The following is a 23,966-nucleotide window of genomic DNA, read 5'->3' on the forward strand; positions in this document are numbered from 1 at the left end:
TCTTGAGGTTGGATGATCACCTTACAAGATTGGAAGTGAGCTAACAAACTTGAAAGTATTCTTGATTTTATGAAACTAGAACTTTTGGAATTTATGAAGAACACTTAGAACTTGAAGATAGAACTTGAGAGAGATTAATTAGATGAAGAAAATTGAAGAATGAAAGTGTTTGTAGGTGTTTTTGGTCGTTGGTGTATGGATTAGATATAAAGGATATGTAATTTTGTTTTCATGTAAATAAGTCATGAATGATTACTCATATTTTTGTAATTTTATGAGATATTTCATGCTAGTTGCCAAATGATGGTTCCCACATGTGTTAGGTGACTCACATGAGCTGCTAAGAGCTGATCATTGGAGTGTATATACCAATAGTACATACATCTAAAAGCTGTGTATTGTACGAGTACGAATACGGGTGCATACGAGTAGAATTGTTGATGAAATTGAACGAGGATGTAATTGTAAGCATTTTTGTTAAGTAGAAGTATTTTGATAAGTGTCTTGAAGTCTTTCAAAAGTGTATTAATACATATTAAAACACTACATGCATATACATTTTAACTGAGTCGTTAAGTCATCGTTAGTCGTTACATGTAAGTGTTGTTTTGAAACCTTTAGGTTAACGATCTTGTTAAGTGTTGTTAACCCAATGTTTATAATATCAAATGAGATTTTAAATTATTATATTATCATGATATTATGATGTATAAATATCTCTTAATATGATATATATACATTAAATGTCGTTACAACGATAATCGTTACATATATGTCTCGTTTCAAAATCATTAAGTTAGTAGTCTTGTTTTTACATATGTAGGTCATTGTTAATATACTTAATGATATGTTTACTTATCATAATATCATGTTAACTATATATATATATATATATATCCATATATATATGTCATCATATAGTTTTTACAAGTTTTAACGTTTGTGAATCATCGGTCAACTTGGGTGGTCAATTGTCTATATGAAACCTATTTCAATTAATCAAGTCTTAACAAGTTTGATTGCTTAACATGTTGGAAACACTTAATCATGTAAATAACAATTTCATTTAATATATATATAAACATGGAAAAGTTCGGGTCACTACATGGAAACGATCTCCTTGTTGGTAAACGTTGTGCTTCACTTTATACTATTGACCTCAATGATGCACCCTCACATGCAACTATGTGTTTGGTTACTCGTTCAACAAAGGAAAATTCATGGTTATGGCATCACCGGATGTCACACCTGAATTACAAGGGTATTAATCGATTGGTCTCTAAAGACCTAGTTGATGGTATTCTATGCTTTCAATATGATAAGCATCAAGTGTGTCCATCATGTGCGATGGGTAAGCTGAAACGGACTAATCATTCACTTAAGAAAAACCCCAGTACTTCATCGTCCTTGCCATTATTACATATGGACTTATGTGGACCCATGCGTATTTCTAACCTTGGTGGCCAGAAACATGTGCTTGTCATTGTAGATGACTATACCCGATTTACGTGGATTTTCCTTCTAAGGACTAAGTCAAAAACCCCCGCCATTATCACTGAGTTCATCAAAAAGACTCAATGCTCTTTTAACAAACATGTTAAGAGTATTCGAGCTGATAATGGGACGGAATTTAAGAATGACCAGCTTGATAGTTATTTGAAAGACCAAGGCATTGAACATCAGTTCTCTGCTACACGAACCCCTCAACAGAATGGAGTATTCGAACGACGTAATCATACGTTGTGCGAAGCAGCTCGAACGATACTTGCTTACTCCAAACTACCTCCGAAAATGTGGGGGGAGGCCATTTCCACTGCATGTTATTCTCAAAATCACTGTATCATTAATAAATGTTTTGATAAAACTCCTTATGAGTTATTATATGGTAGACGCCCGAATGTCAAATATTTCCGTGTCTTTAGTTGTATATGCTATCTGCTTAACGATTTTGACAGCCTCGGAAACTTTGATCCTCATGGCGATCAGGCCATATTTCTCGGTTATTCTTCGAACAAAGTTGCCTATCGTGTCTATCACAAACAGACAAAGACGATCAAGGAAAGCATTAATGTAAGGTTCGATGAGTTATCGGGAATAGCTTTTGAACAACTCAGTTCAAAACCCAATCCTAACCTGACTACTTCTTCTTCCGCGCAAAATTCAATTTTCTTGAAGAATGGTGTTCCTACGGTTACAACAGAGGAACTGGATATCTTGTTTGATAGTCTTTATGCTCCTAAAGGGAATTCAAATGTTCAATCCGTACCGGTTACACCATCACAGTCAACTACTGTGGAGACTCAACCAAGTCTTTTCGATGAAGATACAACACCAACTGATTCACCCGTTGCTTCTTCATCCTACCTCCCACCTCCTGATACTAATCTTGAACCAATTCAAGATACATCTGTTAATACTACTCCAGTTGTTTCTCCAGATACTCAACTAAATCCATTGGAAAGTGTTACATCAGATCAAGCGGATCAAGGCTCAACGTCAACAACGGTTGATGTTTCAATGGATACCATTGATCTAAGACCTCTTCCACATAACAATCGATGGACTAAGAGACATCCAATTGATCTTATCATTGGAGATGCATCTGCTCCAGTCTCAACTAGAAGGGCAACTCGGAATATGTGTCTATACACTGCCTTTCTTAGTAAGATTGAACCAACAACGGTTGCTCAAGCTTTACTAGATCCGAACTGGGTGGTAGCAATGCAAGAAGAGATCAATCAATTTGATCGTTTGAAAGTATGGCGATTAGTTCCAAGACCAACGGGTCAACGAGCAATAGGGGTTAAGTGGATTTTTAAGAACAAGAAGGATTCTAATGGAATTGTGGTTCGAAATAAGGCACATCTTGTGGCCAAGGGATATTGACAATAAGAGGATATTGATTATGACGAAACGTTTACTCCGGTTGCTAGGATTAAGGCTATTCATCTTTTCCTTGCATTTGCTTCTCATATAAAGTTCACGGTGTTTCAAATGGATGTCAAAACTGCTTTTCTGAATGGTCATCTTCAAGAGGAAGTTTATGTTGATCAACCAGAAGGCTTTGTCGATCCCATTCATCCAAACCACGTCTATTACTTGGAGAAAGCTTTGTATGGTCTGAAGCAAGCACCGCGTGCATGGTACGAGACCTTAACAAAGTATTTGATGGACAATGGCTTCTCTCGTGGAACGATTGATACAATGCTATTCATCCGTAAAAACCACGATCACATTCTCTTGGTTCAAATTTAATTTGATGACATTATTTTTGGTTACACGTCCCCAGCCTTATGCAAAGAATTTGGTGACCTTATGGCCAACAAATTCGAAATGAGCATGGTTGACCAGTTAAATTTCTTCTTGGGGTTACAAGTAAAACAATTGCCAAATGGAATTTTTATCAGTCAAAGAAAGTATAACAATGATATGCTTAAACATTTTAAAATGACTTCTTTAAAACCAATGACAACCCCAATGAGGACTTTACTGGATACTGATGTTAATGGGGAACCCTCTGATATTATGCTTTATCGAAGCATGGTTGGTTCTTTAATGTATCTGACTGCAAGTAGGCCTGACATTACACTTGCTGTAACTGTCTGTGCCCGCTTTCAGTCAAACCCTAAGAAATCTCACTCCAAAGCGGTTGTTAGGATTTTTCATTACCTTAAAGGTACACCTAACCTTGGGATCTGGTATCCTCATGGATCCGATTTCAATCTCACTGCTTATACTGATGCGGATCATGGCGGTTGCCATGTTGATAGAAAGAGCACATCTGGATCAATTCAGATGTTGGGGAATAGGCTAGTTAGTTGGTCATCCAAAAAGCAGAATTGTGTGTCTTTATCAACAACTGAGTCTGAGTACATTGCTGCAGCTCACTGTTGTTCACAAGTTTTGTGGTTGCAAACTCAACTTTTGGACTCTGGCTTTAAGATTTCTAAGACCCCAATTTACTGTGATTCACAAAGTGCTATAGCAATTACAAGCAACCTGGTCCAGCATTCTAAGACTAAACAAATTGACACACGTTATCATTTCATTAAGGACCATGTAGAAAAAGGAGATGTAGAGTTATACTTTGTGCCTACCAAAGTGCAATTAGATGACTTGTTCACTAAGCCTTTAGATGAATTTAGGCTAAATTTTTTGATCAAAGAGATTGGCATGGTAGAGTATAGTTCTTGACATTCCTTATATCTGTTTGGACTTATACTTGGGATATTGTGTTTATGGAGAGTAGATACTTTCTAGGGGGAGCAACCGATTTCTTATGCTTTTGTTAACATCTTTCAAGGGGGAGCCTTTTTAGGTATGTGTTAACTTCCTGGGATTAAGTTTCAATGGTTACAAAAGGGGGAGGTAACTAATTGATATCATATTTCAAGGGGGAGTTAATTCATTTTCTTGTGAAAATATCAAAATGGTGATTTACTTTCTTGTATATCACATTTTGAGGGGGAGAAAATGAATAGAAAATTATTTTTCAAAAGTGAATTTCATATATTCTTTGTTTATATCTGAGAATGATTCATTAAGGCTTGTATACATCTCAGTATGCAACCCGTTTTAACAATTGGTATCACTGAAGATTTGTACTTTGTACATAATTCAAAATTTTCTAAGTGCAAAATCTTGTTTTATAAAATTCATAAAAATTGGAAAAGATAAAATCCAAAAAGATGTGAATTTTAAATGAATAAATGCTAATTTTAGCATTATACCGAATCTGACAACCAACTGCACAGATTCGGTAAGTTAAAAATTTTCATAAATTGTCTCAGAAATGTTCTTCATAAAAAAATGCGATAGTCTTGAATATTTTTGATAAAGATTTGTCAAAACTTGAAGTGAATTTGTTTGAATTTGAAAATTGGACTGCATTTGGTATTTAAGGCCCATTCGGTAAAGCCCATGTCTTCAAAACATTCGGTATCTATAAATAGCAGGGTCAAAGACAAACTTTCTCTCACTTTACTCTAATTGCATACCGAATCTGAACTAATCTACCAAGTCTACCTAATCTACCGAATCCGTCTCTCTGTATCTTCAAATTTTTGGTATATTTTTGTTTTAATCAAATTTAAGTATCACATGTTGTAGATCTGAGATAATTGAACACTTTTAAACCAGAAAATAATGCAAATAACATTATTGTGACACTTAATTTTGAAAAAGTGTTGATTATACCGAATCTGTGTCGAGTTTCTTATTTCTAAGATTAAACTCATCTGATTTGGTTAATTAACAAAAATTCTTGTCAAATCTATGTTAAATTAGTTGATCTATCAATTGACCGAGTCTGATTACATGTTTAATTGAATATTTGATGGATTCTGTACATACCAAATGTGTTCTTACTCCTGTACCGAGTCTGTTCAAATGATTAACATGCTTTTCTGCTTTGATTGAGTTGTTAATTGATTATGATCATATTTTTGCATGATATAAGACTAAATATGCATTTTTGGGTGATTATTTGTGATTTTTGAAGATACCGAATCTGTTCTTGGTATTTTTACCGAGTCTGTAATTTGGTACTTTCAAAATTTGAGATTTTCAACTTGATAAATCTTGCATGCTTTATTTAAGTCTTTGGTATGAAAACTCAAGCTTATTTGGTTACAGAATCTCAAGTTTTCATGACTACCGAATCTGCTTGATTTGTGCTTAAATATGACTAAGTGTTGTTCTGATTCTTTGTGTTATATAATTGACTTTGCATGATGATTTTATACTGTAATGAATATCATATGAATGTCATGTTTTTTAATTACTTGTTCATATTTGGAATAAATGATTTTTATAACTTAGAAAAACCATAAAAATTATAAAACTTGAAAAATACAAAGGATTTCAAAGGCAAATATGAATAGAGATATGTGCTTTATGTTGAACATCTTGTGGTCTTCTATTTCTTATTTATACAGCTAAATGGCGAACAATCACTTCATCAACTCTGAAACCAACATTCCCTGCAATTACTGGACTGCAATACTAGAGAGGCATATACTGTGGCCTGCTCTAAGCTCAACTGCCAGTGTGCCTGTAACAGATCTGGAGCTACTGAACAGAACTATTAGGTTTGTGGAAGCTACACAACCTACTGCTGCAAATCCAGAGGTTACACAAGCTCGATTTGAGTTTGAGCTAAGAGGAGTACAAGGGATGAGGAGTATCACAAAAGCTGACTTTAGGAGGATCTTTCAGCGTCCTCTTGTACAGAATGCTCCTGCTTTCCCTGCTACTCAGTAGATGATGTCATCAATCTTTGATATTGGTTATGTTGGAGCTACCAATGTTCCACCGGCTAAATTTTAGAAGAAATACTTGCACTCAAGGTGGTATGTGATCTTCTCAATCATCAACAGAAGCTTGTTGATGAAAAGGAGTGGATCAGACAGCTTGATGGTGCCAATGCTGAGGCTGTTCTACTCATTCACAAGAGTAGGGACTCCTAACTATGCAGAACTTCTATGGGATTTGGTTCAAGCCCAAGTTGATAAGCCAAGGGGTTCATACATTCCTTGTGAAAGGTTTTTCTGTATCTTTATTCATGATGCTATCAATGCTTGCAGAAATGCAAATATATTTGTACCAGGTACACATAGATTACAGATGAAAAGATTTGGGGAGCTGAAGATGAATACCCCAATGGTATCTGATAATCAATTCACTGTGCCAATTCCAAATTGGCTTGTGAGGCTAGCTGAACCCCAAGACGCTCGAATGCGTTCATATTTTGAGGCTGTAGGAATACCTCTTCCGAACCTGGTACAACAAGCACAAGTTGAACCCACCGCGGTTCCAGCCCCAGAGGTTGTAGAGGAACCTGTAGTACAACCACCCGGGCCAGCTAATCCTCCACTTAGGGTGAGCCTCAAACGTTCTAGGGTAGCACACCAAGCTTAACCCGTGAGGATCAGGGAACCTAGATCATCTAGGATTGAACCAACCCTTTCAACAACACCCAACGTGAGCAGTGACACTGATTCTTCAGTAACTAAATCATCTCCTAAACATTCTCCTAAGAGAACACAATTTATGCCTGATGAGATGATTCAGACTCCGCCAACCCAACGAGTAACTAGATCTAGGACTTCGACACCCATCGTCTGCTAAACAGTTACTCCAATCATTGGTGATACGGACAAAGACCTAGAGCCGATTAGGTCACCCTCACCCATCTCCGTATCACATCCAATAATAACAGTAAGTCCTACGGTAAATGAATCGCAAGCTTCGGTAGGCAAGAGAGCTAAACGCACGGATGGTAAAAAGACCAATAAGCCCATCCAATCTAAACATGACTTAATAATACATCCTACACAGCAAGATGCTTCGGCATCTAAGGAAGTAAAGTCTTCCTCTCCAGTAAAGTCTGCGTTGACTCAATCGATTGAGGAAACTCAATCATTGAAGTCCAGAACGGCCGAAGGGGAGCCGAAAAGTCTTGAAAAGGTACCCTGCGTATTGGCTGGAAATCCTCCTGTGCCCCAACGTACAACAGGGCCTCGAGGTCCGGCTTATCTTGATGAGGGAGATCTGCCGCGTCCCATGGAAACGAGTCAACATGACAATCCTTCGGGATATTTATCAGACTTCCAGCAGACTGATCCCTTGGTTCATGAAAGTGATCCATTGGTTCAAACCACTTCTCTTTCAGATTCTGAAACTCAGGGTCTGGAGGAAGAGTCGTTAACTGAAAGAGATGTACCACCTCATGGTATATCAATGATTTCAGGAGTCGGAGATAGCAATATCTCTGTGAGATTTAAACCGCCCATGAGACTAAAGTCATGGAGGCGGATGCTTCGAAAGAAACTTCGCCGGTGACAACTCTGGTTGTTGCCCAACCTCCATCAGAAGGGGATATCATGAATCTAACTAGTAGTATGTACAGCCCTACATATAAGAATTATACTTCACGATTATCCTTACCTGCCCTCATGGCAAATCAAACACTTCCCTCGACATCGCCTTCAACCGATGCTGCTGCTGCTGTTCCTATTGTCACTTTACCACTATCACCCTCACGTCCACCAAATTTCTATGATGCTTTGGAGCAAGAATATTTCAGTCGTATGTTTTCTCGAGTTAATCTTGATGTTCTTCGACGCACTTCGCTTCAAGCATTGTTTCGCGCTCGAGTACGATATTCACTTACTTCCTACTCTTCTCCAATAAGTCCTCACCGTGATAATGAGCATGACGATTCTGATCCTCAGAATAGTCATGAGGGGGAGATAGGAGTAGATGGAGATTATCTAACGGTGAACATTTCAACTAAGGGTGGTGGTGTGAGGTCTTCATCAGCTTCTCAAGCTTAACAGGTTCAGACGGAATCAGAAATGATTTCTACTCATGATGAAATTGATGATAAGGAGCCTGAGCAAGTTATTATTCCAATTGTACTTTTAGAGGCTGATGGTGGACTGGTAGATGAGGATTTGAACTTAAGTGATTTTTATCTTGAAGAAACAGATGATGATGAGTTTGTCATTCTAAGCAAATTATCTTCAGTATCTTCAATCTCGAAAAATGTACAGATTGTAGATGAAGGGAATCCTGATCCAGTAACTGAAAGTGATGATGAAATGGATTCTTCTGATGACGATGAAGACAATCTTTATGTTAATCCAAATGATGATGATATCTTTGACCATATTGAAGATGATAATGTTCCAACTGATGATGCGACTAATCCTACTGATCATTCATCGAATTCTACACCTTTATCGAGTTCAAATCTAACAAATGCTAATGAAAGCTCAACTTCTGGTACATCTACATCAAGTGAAACAATGAATTCCAGATTCAAATACAACCATGGTATATTCTGTAAGAATCGGGAACAAAGATTGTTATTGGGAGTTGAACATGATTTCATAACTTTACGAAACACATTCATCGAGGAGAATGCTAACAAGATCTTCCACGTTAATGAAACACCAAGGAGTAAAAGATTTACTTATATAGTTTCAAGATTGCTTCCAGCAAGTGAAAGAAACTGGTATGAGTTTATGTGGAGGAAACACATCAACAAAGATGAAGATGATTTGTGGCTTCAAAGAAAATATCGTATTTCAGAAGTGTTGAATATTACTCGAGTCGGAGTAGAGATAAGCGAGAAAAAAGATGTCATCAGTCAGTTCCATGTTATTAGAGAAGATGAGAAGGAATACAAGTTCACAGAAGCAGATTTTCATAATCTAGATGTGCTTGATATCATTCACATCTACAACTACCTCCGTATCATCACCATTCGACCTTTTGCTAAGGCTCAAGCTTTGGAATCTGTGAAAAGATACATGATGGAGACAATCGAACTGATGAGACGTGAATATTTTCAAATTGGACTCGAAGCGAATAGGAAAAAGATTCGAATAACTTATCCGAATCAATACACAGAGGGACTAAAGGATATGAGAATGTTTCAAATGCAATTCGAACCCGAAGGGTTTGTATTTGTGAATTCTCATAAAGAAAAAGTGTTCATCCGCACTGATGAGTTGAACAAATACTCAGATGGTACACTCAAGGCTGCACTGAAGTATCTTAAAATTCGTCAAAGCAAGTTTGATGACATTGACATGAAAATGGGTCTTGGAGAGTTTATAAAGCATATCAGAGATCATCTGAAGCTCCGGATCTGTACAAGACAGTTTGAGATTCTTCGTGGCCAGAGAAAGATAAGGTATTTCAAAGAAATGGATGAATGTCCATTACATGAGGGAGATCCAAGAAAAGCGTGGGGCGTCTGGAAACCTTCTAAGCAGATTTCAGAAAATCAAGTAGAAGTTTCGAAACCAGATGGCACAAGACGGAAACTAACGTTTGGACCTCTCAAGATTACTTAATAGGATTATATTGTAAAGTTTACATTTAACACTAAGGAGGAGATTGTTAGGACCCCGAAGTTGTATAGTGTTAATGTGAAATAAGCTTAAATGATGGTTCCTTAGAAGAGGACTATATAAGGAACCTAAGTAGTCCTAATTAGATAGCCATTGTATTTTAACTGAGTTCTAGAAGCTGTGGAATGTAAATCTTAATGATTCTCTCTCATACCGAATCTCCTTTACACTTACCGAATCTCATTCTAACTTGTCTTTTCTTCTAATCTCAACATGATCTGACCTATTTTTGTTTTGTTTTTAAATTTCATATTGAATTCGAATTTATGAGAGTGTAGTTTCATTTTGATGATAATTAATGGCTGTAAAACACATATTTGAAGTCACTACATTCTCTACAAAATCGGGAAAAATTTGTGGATAATTTTTCAAAAAAATTCAATTGCGGATTAGGTCCATTTTCGCAAGATAACTAGAAAACGGCGCTACGAGCAACACTTCCTTAAGGCCTTCCCCCGTTCGAAGCAATTTAGATTTCGAAAATGATATTTTATTATTTTTAAAGGTGACTTTTAGATATTAGGATAAGTAATACCTTCACATGTGAATTGTTGTGCCTGTTTAAATACCACAATAATACTTGTTTTTATTTAATATTGTATTTAGGTACATCAAGAATCATGTTGGGGCTACTATCTCACCACTAGGAATTAAACGTTGCTGCTTTTATAACGTCTTAGTTTTATTATTGGAGTAGTTTTAGCCGCTTTTTTATTTCTCTATATTCATAACCTAATTTTTGTTTTTATTTCTAAATACCATATTGAATGCGAATATATGAGAGTGTGGTTTCATTTTAATGATAATTAATGGCTGCAAAACACATATTTGAAGTCATTACATTCTCCACGGAATCGAGCAAAATTTTGTGGAGATTTTTTCGAAAAATTTTTAATTGCAGATTAGGCCCATTTTCGCAAGATAACTAGAAAATGGCAGTACGAGAAAGACTTCCTTAAGGCTTTCCCTCGTTCGAAGAAGTTTAGATTTCGAAAAAGATATTTTACTATTTTTAAAGGTGAATTTTACACTTTTAGATCTTAATATAAGTAATACCTTCACATGTGAATTGTTATACCTGTTTAAATACCACAATGAATAGTTATTTTTATTTAATATTGTATTTTGGGACATCGAGAATCATGTTGGGGCTACTATCTCACCACTAGCTACAAAATGTTGCTGCTTTTATAACGTCTTTGTTTTATTGCTCGAGTATTTTTAGCCGCTTTTTTATTTCTATCAATTCATAACCTTATTTTTGTTTTTGTTTCTAAATTTCATATTGAATGCAAATATATAAGAGTGTAGTTTCATTTTTATGATAATTAATGGCCGCAAAATACATATTTGAAGTCACTACATTTCCACAAAATCAGGCAAAATTTTGTGAATAATTTTTCGAAAAACTTCAATTGCAGATTAGGCCCATTTTCGCAAGATAACTAGAAAACGGTGCTACGAGCAAGATTTCCTTAAGGCCTTCCCCCCTTTCGAAGCAATTTTGATTTCGAAAATGGTATTTTACTATTTTTAAAGGTGTATTTTTCAATTTTAGATCTTAGGATAAGTAATACCTTCACATGTGAATTATTGTGTCTGTTTAAATACCACAATGATACTTATTTTTATTTTATATTGTATTTAGGGACATCGAAAATCATGTTGGGGCTACTATCTCACCACTAGCTACTAAACGTTGCTGTTTTATTACGTCTTTGTTTTTTTGCTTGAGTATTTTTAGCCGCTTTTTTATTTCTCTAGATTCATAATCTTATTTATATTTCTGTTTCTAAATTTCAAATTGAATGTGAATATATGTGAGTGTAGTTTCATTTTGATGATAATTTATGGCCGCAAAACACATATTTGAAGTTAGTACATTTCCCACAAAATCGGGCAAAATTTAGTGGATTATTTTTCAAAAAAATTTCATTTGCAGATTAGGCCCATTTTCGCAAGATAACTAGATAACGGCTCTACGAGCAAGACTTCCTTTAGGCTTTTCCCCGTTCGAAGCAGTTTAGATTCTGAAAATGACATTTTACTATTTTTAATGATGAATTTTGCACTTTTAGATCTTAGGATAAGTAATACCTTCACATATGAATTGTTGTGCCTGTTTAAATACCACATTGATACTAGTTTTTATTTAATATTGTATTTTGGTACATCGAGAATCATGTTGGGGCTACTATCTCACCACTAACTACAAAGCGTTGTTGCTTTTATAACGTCTTGGTTTTATTGTTCGAATATTTTTAGCCGCTTTTTTATTTCTCTAGATTCATAACCTAATTTTTATTTTTATTTCTAAATTTCATATTGAATGCGAATATATGAAAGTGTAGTTTCATTTTGATGATAATTAATGACCGCAAAACACATATTTGAACTCACTACATTCTCCACAAAATGGGGCAAAATTTTGTGGAGAATTTTCCGAAAAATTTTCAATTGTAGATTAGGCCCATTTTCGCAAAATAACTAGAAAACGACGCTACGAGCAAGACTTCCTTAAGGCTTTCCCCCGTTCGAAGCAGTTTAGATTTCGAGAATGACATTTTACTATTTTTAAAGGTGAATTTTGCACTTTTAGATCTTAGGATAAGTAATACCTTCACATGTGAATTCTTGTGCCTGTTTAAATAACACTATGATACTTGTTTTATTTAATATTGTATATAGGTACATCGAGAATCATGTTGGGGCTACTGTCTCACCACTAGCTACAAAATGTTGCTGCTTTTATAACGTCTTGGTTTTATTAGTCGATTATTTTTAGCCGCTTTTTTATTTCTCTAGATTCATAACCTTGTTTTTGTTATTGTTTCTAAATTTCATATTGAATACCAATATATGAGAGTGTAGTTTCATTTTGATGATAATTATTGGTCGCAAAACACATATTTGAAGTCACTACATTCTCCACAAAATCGGGCAAAATTTTGTGGAGAACTTTCCGAAATATTTCAATTGCAGATTAGCCCAATTTTCTTAAGAGAACTAGAAAACAGTGCTACGAGCAAAAATTCCTTAAGGCTTTCCCGTGCTCGAAGCAGTTTAGATTCCGAGAATGTCATTTTACTATTTTTAAAGGTGAATTTTGCACTTTTAAATCTTAGGATAACTAATACCTTCACATGTGAATTGTTGTGCATGTTTAAATACCACTATGACACTTGTTTATATTTAATATTATATATAGGTACATCGAGAATCATGTTGGGACTACTATCTCACCACTATCTACAAAACGTTGCTGCTTTTATAACGTCTTGGTTTTATTATTCAAGTATTTTTAGCCGCTTTTTTATTTCTCTAGATTCATAATCTTGTTTTTGTTTTTGTTTCTAAAATTCATATTGAATGCGAGTATATGAGAGTGTAGTTTCATTTTGATGATAATTAATGGCCGTAAAACTCATATTTGAAGTCACTACATTCTCCACAAAATCGGGCAAAATTTTGTGGAGAATCTTCCGAAATATTTCTATTGCAGATTAGCCCCAATTTCGCAAGATAACTAGAAAACGGCACTACGAGCAAGATTTCCCCTAAGGCTTTCTGCCGTTCGAAGTAGTTTAGATTCTGAAAATGACATTTTACTATTTTTAAAGGTGAATTTTGGACTTTTAGATCTTAGGATAAGTAATACCTTCACATGTGAAAAGTTATGCCTGTTTAGATACCACAATGATACTTATTTTTATTTAATATTGTATTTAGGGACATCGAGAATCATGTTGGGGCTACTATCTAAACACTAGCTACAAAATGTTATTTCTTTTATAACGTCTTTATTTTATTGTTCGAGTATTTTTAGCCGCTTTTTTATTTCTCTAGATTTATAACCTTATATTTTTTTTTCTAAATTTCGTATTGAAAGCGATTATATGAGAGTGTACTTTCATTTTGATGATAATTAATGGCCGCAACACACATTTTGATGTCACTACATTCCCCAAAAAATCGGGCAAAATTTTGTAGAAAATTTTCCAAAAAAATCACAATTGTAGATTAGGTCCATTTTCGCAAGATAACTTGAAAACGGTGCTACGAGCAAGACTTTCTTAAGGCTTACCCCCGTTCAAAACAGTTTAGATTCTGAAAATGACATTTTACTATTTTTAAAGGTGAATTTTGCACTTTTAGATCCTAGGATAAGTAATACCTTCACATGTGAATTGTTGTGCCTATTTAAATATTTCTATGATACTTGTTTTTATTTAATATTGTATCTACGTACATCGAGAATCATGTTGCAGCTACTATCTCATCACTAGCTACAAAACGTTGCAGCTTTTATAGCGTCTTGGTTTTATTGTTCGAGTATTTTTAGCCATTTTTTATTTCTCTAGATTTATAACCTTATTTTTCTTTTGTTTCAAAATTTCATATTGAATGCGAATATATGAGAGTGTAGTTTCATTTTGATGATAATTAATGGCCGCAAAACATATATTTTAAGTCACTACATTATGAATAAAATCAGGCAAAATTTTGTAGAGAATTTTCCGAAGATTAGGCCCATTTTCGCAAGATAACTAGAAAACGACGCTACGAGCAAGATTTACTTAAGGCTTTCCCCCGTTCAAAGCATTTTAGATTCCGAAAATGACGTTTTACTATTTTTAAAGGTGAATTTTGCACTTTTAGATCTTAGGATAAGTAATACTTTCACATGTGAATTGTTGTGTCTGTTTAAATACCACAATGATACTTGTTTTTTTAATATTGTATTAGGGACATTGAGAATAATGTTGGGGCTACTATATCACCACTAGCTACAAAACGTTGCTGCTTTTATAACGTCTTTGCTCGAGTATTTTTAGCCGATTTTTTATTTCTCTAGATTCTTAAGCTTGTTTTAGTTTTTGTTTCTAAATTTCATATTGAATGTGAATATATGAGAGTGTATTTTCGTTTTGATGATAATTAATGGCCGCAAAACACATATTTGAAGTCACTACATTCTCCACAAAATCGGGCAAAATTTTGTGGAGAATTTTTTGAAATATTTCAAATGCAGATTAGCCCCGTTTTCTCAAGATAACTAGAAAATGGCGCTACGAGCAAGATTTCCTTAAGGCTTTCCCCCGTTCGAAGCAGTTTAGATTCTGAAAATGACATTTTACTATTTTTAAAGGTGAATTTTGCACTTTTAGATCTTAGAATAAGTAATACATTCACATGAGAATTGTTGTGTCTATTTAAATACCTCTATGATACTTGTTTTTATTTAACATTGTATCTACTTACATCGGGAATCATGTTGGGGCTACTATCTTCTAACGACATGTCCTAATCCATCTGGACGAATACATTACATTTGGTTACATCGCGAGGTACTTGACCTCTATATGATACATTTTACAAACATTGTATTCGTTTTTAAAAGATAAACTTTCATTTCATCGAAAGTTGACTGCATGCATACCATTTCATAATATATCCAACTATAATTGACTTAATAATAATCTTGATGAACTCGACGACTCGTATACAACGTCTTTTGAAATATATCATGAATGACACCAAGTAATATCTCTAATATGAGCAAATGCACAGCGGAAGATTTCTTTCATACCTGAGAATAAACATGCTTTAAAGTGTCAACCAAAAGGTTGGTGAGTTCATTAGTTTATCGTAATCATTCATTTCCATCATTTTAATAGACCACAAGATTTTCATTTCCATTTCTCATAAATATACGTCCCATGCATAGAGACAAAAATAATCATTCATATGGATTGAACACCTGATAATCGATATTAACAAGATGCATATAGAATATCCCCATCACCCCGGGACACCCATCAGACATGATAAATTTCAAAGTACTAAAGCATTCCAAATTCCAGAATGGGTTTTGTTAGGCCCATAGATCTATCTTTAGGATTCGCGTCAATTAGGGGCCAGTTTCCTAATTCTTAGATTACCAGGCTAAAAGGGGCATATTCGGTTTCGATCCATTCAACCATATAATGTAGTTTCAATTACTTGTGTCTATTTCGTCAAACATTTATAAAAGCGCATGTATTCTCAGTCCCAAAAATATATATTGCAAAAGCATTTAAAAAGGGAGCAAATGAAACTCACGATACAATATTTTGTAGTAAAAATATTTATACGGCTATACTGAACAATGCAGGGTTGGCCTCGGATTCACGAACCTATATCAATTGTATTTCTATTAAAACATATAATAGAAATATCATAATTTCATTTATTAGTATATATTATTTATATATTTTTTGTAGTTATATAAGATTTATACTAGATTCCATTTATAAACTTATACTTTATTTTGTATCTTAAATTATATGTTATATATCTTTATTTTGTATATGTATTTAAAGTGATTAATAGAGTTATATTAATATCTATATATATTTAGTATTATATTAAAAATACCTGATTTGTTGTATGTAAGTTTTTATATAAGTAATGTTAATATGATTTATATATGGAATATTAATATAATTGTAGTATATGTAAATAATATGTTTTATGTACAAAATATTTATTTGTTTAAAATGATAGTTTTGATATTAATGATTTACTAATAATAATGATAACTTTATTAAAAATGATAATATTAATAATAATAATAATGATATTGTTAATAATGATACTTTTGCTTAATAATGATAATAATAGTACTAATAGTTACAAAGGTGATACTAATACTAATATTAATGAGAATAATGATAACTTGTATTATTTTTGTAATAATAATAATAATAATCATAATCCTAATCATAATAATAATAATAATACAGCTATTAGTGATAATAATAATTTTCATACTTGTATTTATAATCATAATAAATGAGAATTTTATCATAATACTTATTTTAGTAATAATAATATTAATAACTAATATTCGTAATACTTAATAATAATAATAATTCCCATACTTAATGATAATAATAACATTAATGATAAATGTAATAATAATAATAATAATCATAATAACAATACTAATAATAATAATAATAATAACAATAATAATAATAATAATAATAATAACAATAATAATAATAATAATAATAATAATAATAATAATAATAATAAATGATAACAATAATTATAATTCTAATAATAATGACATCAATAATAATAAGAAGAAATTTTGATTGAAAAACTACCTCAAAAGAAGCTTTAAAAGAAATTGTTGCGAACCGGACTCGAACCCCGACCTCTCGTACACCCGCAAACACCCTAAACCATGGAACCATTTCTGTTTTTCTAAATATATACTCAACCTATATCTATATCTTTAACATGGCTTTCTGTGTTCATCTTCTACTTCTAAAATCAAACGATCTAAAACCCATTAACCATACAGAGTGTTTTATGATTTGAATTAGGACTTTCCAACAGAATTTAATCGATCTATATCTGACTTTGAACTTCTTGAGAACGAAAAAAACAAAAAAAAACATGGAAACCGCTGCTACTGCAGCCTACGGTCTTCAAAAAAAAATATTGATTGCGATTTTGGAAGCGTTATAGACACAGGTTATAATACGAAATATGTTTCAAATCAATCCTAAAAACTTTCTCAAACATCAATTGAATCAAAAACATAAACATGACTTCGAATTTCTTCAAGAACACAATAGTTTGACTTTTTGAAGATAAACTTTGACTTCAAAATTTGTACACTCGATATTGATAAGTGGAATGTGTAAATTTGCAAATAGTTTGGCTAAACGATTCCAAACAAAATTGTATTTATGGATTTTGAAATGGTTTTCGAATTTGAGTTTTGGCAATAAAGTTACAAGAACATAGTGTTTTCATGTGTTCTTCATATTTTTGATAGAATTTACGAAATTTAAAAGCTTTAATCTTGTATTTGTGATTTAGTGGATAGTGTTAGGTCGACTAGTATCCTTTATTACTAAATTGGATTGTTTATATATATAATTGCTGGTTTACAGAACTAATTTATCAGAAAAATAAAATAATATATAATAAAATTTAGACAATGACATCAAACTGATTTTTGGATTACTATGGTGATTGAATTCGTGATTTGTACTGGGTTTAGATACAGAAATTAATTTAGATAAAGTATGAAAGTTACAGGTAACAAATTTTGTGATGTCTTTACAAGTTTATAATATATTTTTTTATAATTATTATTAATGATTAATAAGTATATTAATAATAATAATAATAATACTAATTAATAATAATTATATTAATACTAATACTGATTAACAAAAATAGAAATTCTAAATATAATAATAATAGAAATACTAATATAAATGATAAAAACAATAGATTCTATTATTTTCTAGTGCTCATAATTATTATAATGATAATAATAATAATTTATAAAAATAATAATAATTCTTAATGAAAATGGTAATAATAATAATATTTAATAATATTACTAATATTAATCATATAACTAAAATTATAACTTTGCTACTAGTTATAATAATAATGATATTAACAAATCAAATGTAACAATTTCGATTTAATAATTTTTGATATTAATATTAATAACAATAATGAATGTAATAATAATCATATAATAATTATAATTAAACTTGTGATTACTTTTAATATATTTATATTACAATTTATATCATATATTATATGAATACATCTATTGAATATTTAATATTTATATATTTTATAAATATTTCAATATAATAGTTATTAATAGAAACATTTTATATTTATAACTATATAGATTTATAATAATATCATATATCTATTTATAACAACTTATTTATTTTATTTATTATTTTACATTTTTAATTCCAATTGATAAAAGGGTATTTTATTTATTCAAAATATTAGATATACGCTTATATTTATATTTATATCTATATATGTATTTACATATTTATTTACATGCAATTGTTCGTGAATCGTCGGGAGTAGTCAAAGGTAATTGGTCATATGAACATAGTTCCGAAACTTTGGAGACTCACCATTACAGACTCTGCTTATCGTGTCGAACTTATATAAAGATTAAGTTTAAATTTGATCGAAAATTTCCGGGTCGTCACATATCTCACCACTAGCTACAAAACGTTGTTGCTTTTATAATGTCTTTGTTTTATTGTTCGAGTATTTTTGGCCGCTTTTTTATTTCTCTAGATTCATAACCTTATTTTTGTTTTTGTTTCTAAATTTCATATTGAATGTGAATATATAAGAGTGTAGTTTAGTTATGATGATAATTAATGGACGAAAAACACATATTTGAAGTCACTACATTCTCCACAAAATCGGGCAAAATTTTGAGAAGAATTTTCCGAAAAATTTTCAATTGCAGATTAGGCCAATTTTCGCAAGATAACTAGAAAACTATGCTACGAGCAAGACTTCCTTAAGGCTTCCCCGCATTTGAAGAAGTTTAGATTCCAAAAAAGACGTTTTACTATTTTTTAAAGTGAATTTTGTACTTTAAGATCTTTTGATATTTAATACATTCACATGTGAATTGTTGTGTCTGTTTAAATACCACTATGATACTTGTTTTTATTTAATATTGTATTTAGGTACATCAAAAATTATGTTGGGGCTACTATCTCACCACTAGCTACAAAGCGTTGCTGCTTTTATTACATTTTGGTTTATTGTTCGAGTATTTTTAGCCGCTTTTTTATTTCTCTAGATTCATAACCTTATTTTAGTTTTTATTTCTAAATTTCATATTGAATGCGAATATATGAGAGTGTAGTTTCATTTTGATGATAATTAATTGTGGCAAAACACATATTTGAAGTCACTACATTCCCCACAAAATCAGGCAAAATTTTGTGAAGAATTTTCTGAAACATTTTCAATTGCAAATTAGGCTCATTCTCGCAAGATAACTAAAAAATGGCGCTACGAGCAAGACTTCCTTAAGGCTTTTCCCCCGTTCGAAGCAGTTTAAATTCCGAAAATGACATTTTACTATTTTCAAAGGTGAATTTTGCACTTTTAAATCATAGGATAAGTAATACATTCACATGTGAATTGTTGTGCCTGTTTAAATATCTCTATGATATTTGTTTTTATTTAATATTGTATTTAGGTACTTCGAGAATCATTTTGGGGCGACTATCTCACCACTAGCAACAAAACGTTGCTGCTTTTATAATGTTTTTGTTTTATTGCTCGAGTATTTTAAGCCGTTTTTTTATTTCTCTAGATTCATAACCTAATTTTTGTTTTTTTCTAAATTTCATAATGAATGCAAATATATGAGAGTGTAGTTTTATTTTGATGATAATTAAAGGCCGCAAAACACATATTTGAAGTCACTGCATTCTCCACAAAATCGGACAAAATTTTGTGGAGAATTTTTCGAAACATTTCAATTGCAGATTAGACTCATTTGCGTAAGATAACTAGAAAATGGCGCTGCGAGCAAAACTTCCTTAAGGCTTCCCCCGTTCGAAGTAGTTTAGATTCCGAAAATGATATTTTACTATTTTTAAAGGTGAATTTTGCAATTTTAGATCGTAGGATAAGTAATACCTTCACATGTGAATTGTTGTGTCTGTTAAAATACCATTATGATACTTGTTTTTATTTAATATTGTATTTACGTATATCGAGAATCATGTTGGGGCTACTATCTCACCTCTAGCTACAAGACGTTGCTGCTTTTATAACGTCTTTGTTTTTTTGTTCGAGTATTTTTAGCCGATTTTTTATTTCTCTAGATTCAAACCTTATTTTTGTTTTTGTTTCTAAATTTTATATTGAATGCGAATATATGAGAGTGTAGTCTCGCTTTGATGATAATTAATGGCAACAAAACACATATTTAAAGTCACACATTCCCCACAAAATTGGGCTAAAATTTGTGGTGAATTTTCCGATAAATTTTCAATTGCAGATTAGGTCAATTTTCGCAAGATAACTAGAAAACGGGGCTACGAGCAAGACTTCCTTAAGGCTTTCCCCCGCTCGAAGCAGCTTAGATTCCGAAAATAACATTTTACTATTTTTAAAGGTGAATTTTGCACTTATAGATCTTAGGATAAGTAATAACTTCACATGTGAATTGTTGTGCCTGTTTAAATACCACTATGATACTTGTTTTTATTTAATATTGTATTTACGTACATCGAGAATCATGGTGGGGCTAGTATCTCACCACTAGTTACAAAACGTTGCTGCTTTTATGACATCTAGATTTTATTGTTCGAGTATTTTTAACCGTTTTTTTATTTCTCTAGATTCATAACCTTATTTTTCTGTTTGTTTCTAAATTTCAGATTGAATGCGAATATATGAGAGTGTAGTTTCATTTTGATGATAACTAATGGCCGCAAAACACATATTTGAAGTTACTACATTTCCCACAAAATTGGGCAACAATTTGTGGAGAATTTTCCAAAAAAATTTCAATTACAGATTAGGCCCATTTTCGAAAGATAACTAGAAAATGGCGCTACAAGCAAGACTTCCTTAAGGCTTTCCCCCGTTCGAAGCAGCTTACATTTCGAATATGACATTTTACTATTTTTAAAGGTGAATTTTTTACTTTTAAATCTTAGGATAAGTAATAATTTCACATGTAAATTGTTGTGCCTGTTTAAATACCACTATGATACTTTTTTTATTTAATAATGTATTTAAGTACATTGAGAATCCTGTTGGGGCTACTATTTCCCAACTAGCTACAAAATTTTGATGCTTTTATAACGTCCTTGTTTTATTATTCGAGTATTTTTAGCCACTTTTTTATTTCTCTAGATTCATAACCTTATTTTTATTTTTATTTCTAAATTTCATATTGAATGTGAATATATGAGAGTGTAGTTTCATTTTGATGATAATTAATGGCCGCAACACACATATTTGAAGTCACTACATTCCCAACAAAATCGGGCAAAATTTTGTAGTGAATTTTTCGAAATATTTTCAATCGTAGATTAGGCCCATTTTCGCAAGATAACTAGAAAACGGCGCTGCGTGCAAGACTAACTTAAGGCTTTCCCCCGTTCGAAGCATTTTAGATTCAGAAAATGACATTTTACTATTTTTAAATGTGAACTTCGCACTTTAGATCTTAGGATAAGTAATATATTCAATTGTGAATTGTTGTGTGTGTTTAAATACCACTATGATAATTGTTTTAAGTTTATATTGTATTTAGGTACATCGAGAATCATGTTAGGGCTACTATCTTACTACTAGCTACAAAACGTTGTTGTTTTTATAACATCTTGGTTTTATTGTTCGAGTATTTTTTGACGCTTTTTTATTTCTCTAGATTCATAACCTTGTTTTTGTTTTTGTTTCTAAATTTCATATTAAATGCGAATATATGAGAGTGTAGTTTCATTTTAAGGATAATTAATGGCCGCAAAACACGTATTTGAAGTCACTACATTCCCCACAAAATTGGGCAAAAAATTGTGGACAATTTTCTGAAAAATTTTCAATTGCCGATTAGGCCCATTTTAGCAAGATAACTAGAAAACGGCGTTACGAACAAGACTTCCTTAAGGCTTTTCCCCGTTCGAAGCAGCTTAGATTCCAAAAATGACATACTATTTACAAAAGTGAATTTTACTCTTTTAGATCGTAGGATAAGTAATAACTTCGCATGTGAATTGGTGTACTGCCAGTTTAAATACCACTATGATACTTTTTTTATTTAATATTGTATTTAGGTACATTAAGAATCATGTTGGGGCTATTATCTCCCCACTAGCTACAAAACGTTGCTGCTTTTATAACGTATTTGTTTTATTGTTCGAGTATTTTTAGCCGCTTTTTTATTTCTCTAGATTCATAACCTTATTTTTGTTTTTGTTTCTAAATTTCATATTGAATGCGAATATATGAGAGTGTAGTTTCGTTTTGATGATAATTAATGGGCGCAAAACACATATTCGAAGTCACTACATTCTTCACAAAATCGGGCAAAATTTTGTGGAGAATTTTTCGAAATATTTCAATTACAGATTAGCCTCATTTTCGCAAGATAACTAGAAAACGGCGCTACGATCAAGACTTCCTTAAGGCTTTCCCCCGTTCGAAGCTGTTTAGATTTCGAAAATGACATTTTACTATTTTTAAAGGTGAATTTTGGACTTTTAGATCTTAGGATAAGTAATAGCTTCACATGTGAAAAGTTGTGCCTGTTTAAATACCACAATGATACTTTTTTTTATTCAATATTGTATTTAGGTACATCGAGAATCATGTTGGGGCTACTATCTTACCACTAGCTACAAAACGTTGCTGCTTTTATAACGTCTTTGTTTTATTGCTCTAGTATTTTTAGCCGCTTTTTTATTTCTCTAGATTTATAACCTTATTTTTATTTTTATTTTTAAATGTCATATTGAATGCGAATATATGAGAGTGTAATTTCATTTTGATGATAATTAATGGCTGCAAAACACATATTTCAAGTCACTACATTCTCCACAAAATCGGGCAAAATGTTGTGGAGAATTTTTTGAAACATTTCAATTGCAGATTAGGCCCATTTTCGCAAGATAACTAGAAAACGACGCTAAAAGCAAAACATCCTTAAGGCTTTCCCCCGTTCGAAGCAGTTTAGATTCTGAAAATATCATTTTACTATTTTTTTAAAGGTGAATTTTGTACTTTTAGATTTTAGGAAATTAATACCTTCACATGTAAATTGTTGTGCCTGTTTAAATACCTCTATGATACTTGTTTTTATTTAATATTGTATCTACGTACATCGAGAATCATGTTGGGGCTACTATCTTACCACTAGCTACAAAACGTTGCTGATTTTATAACGTCTTTGTTTTATTGTTCGAGTTATTTTTTGCCGCTTTTTTATTTCTTTAGATTCATAACCTTATTTTTGTTTTTGTATCTAAATTTCATATTGAATGCAAATATATGAGAGTGTAGTTTCATTTTGATGATAATTAATTCCTAAAACACATATTTGAAGTCACTACATTCCCCACAAAATCGGGCAAAATTTTGTAAAGAATTTTCCAAAAAAAATCTCAATTACATATTAGGCCCATTTTCGCAAGATAACTAGAAAACGGTGATATGAGTAGGATTTCCTTA

This window comes from Rutidosis leptorrhynchoides, chromosome 5, assembly GCF_046630445.1.
Source record: "Rutidosis leptorrhynchoides isolate AG116_Rl617_1_P2 chromosome 5, CSIRO_AGI_Rlap_v1, whole genome shotgun sequence".
Classification (NCBI taxonomy): Eukaryota; Viridiplantae; Streptophyta; class Magnoliopsida; order Asterales; family Asteraceae; genus Rutidosis; species Rutidosis leptorrhynchoides.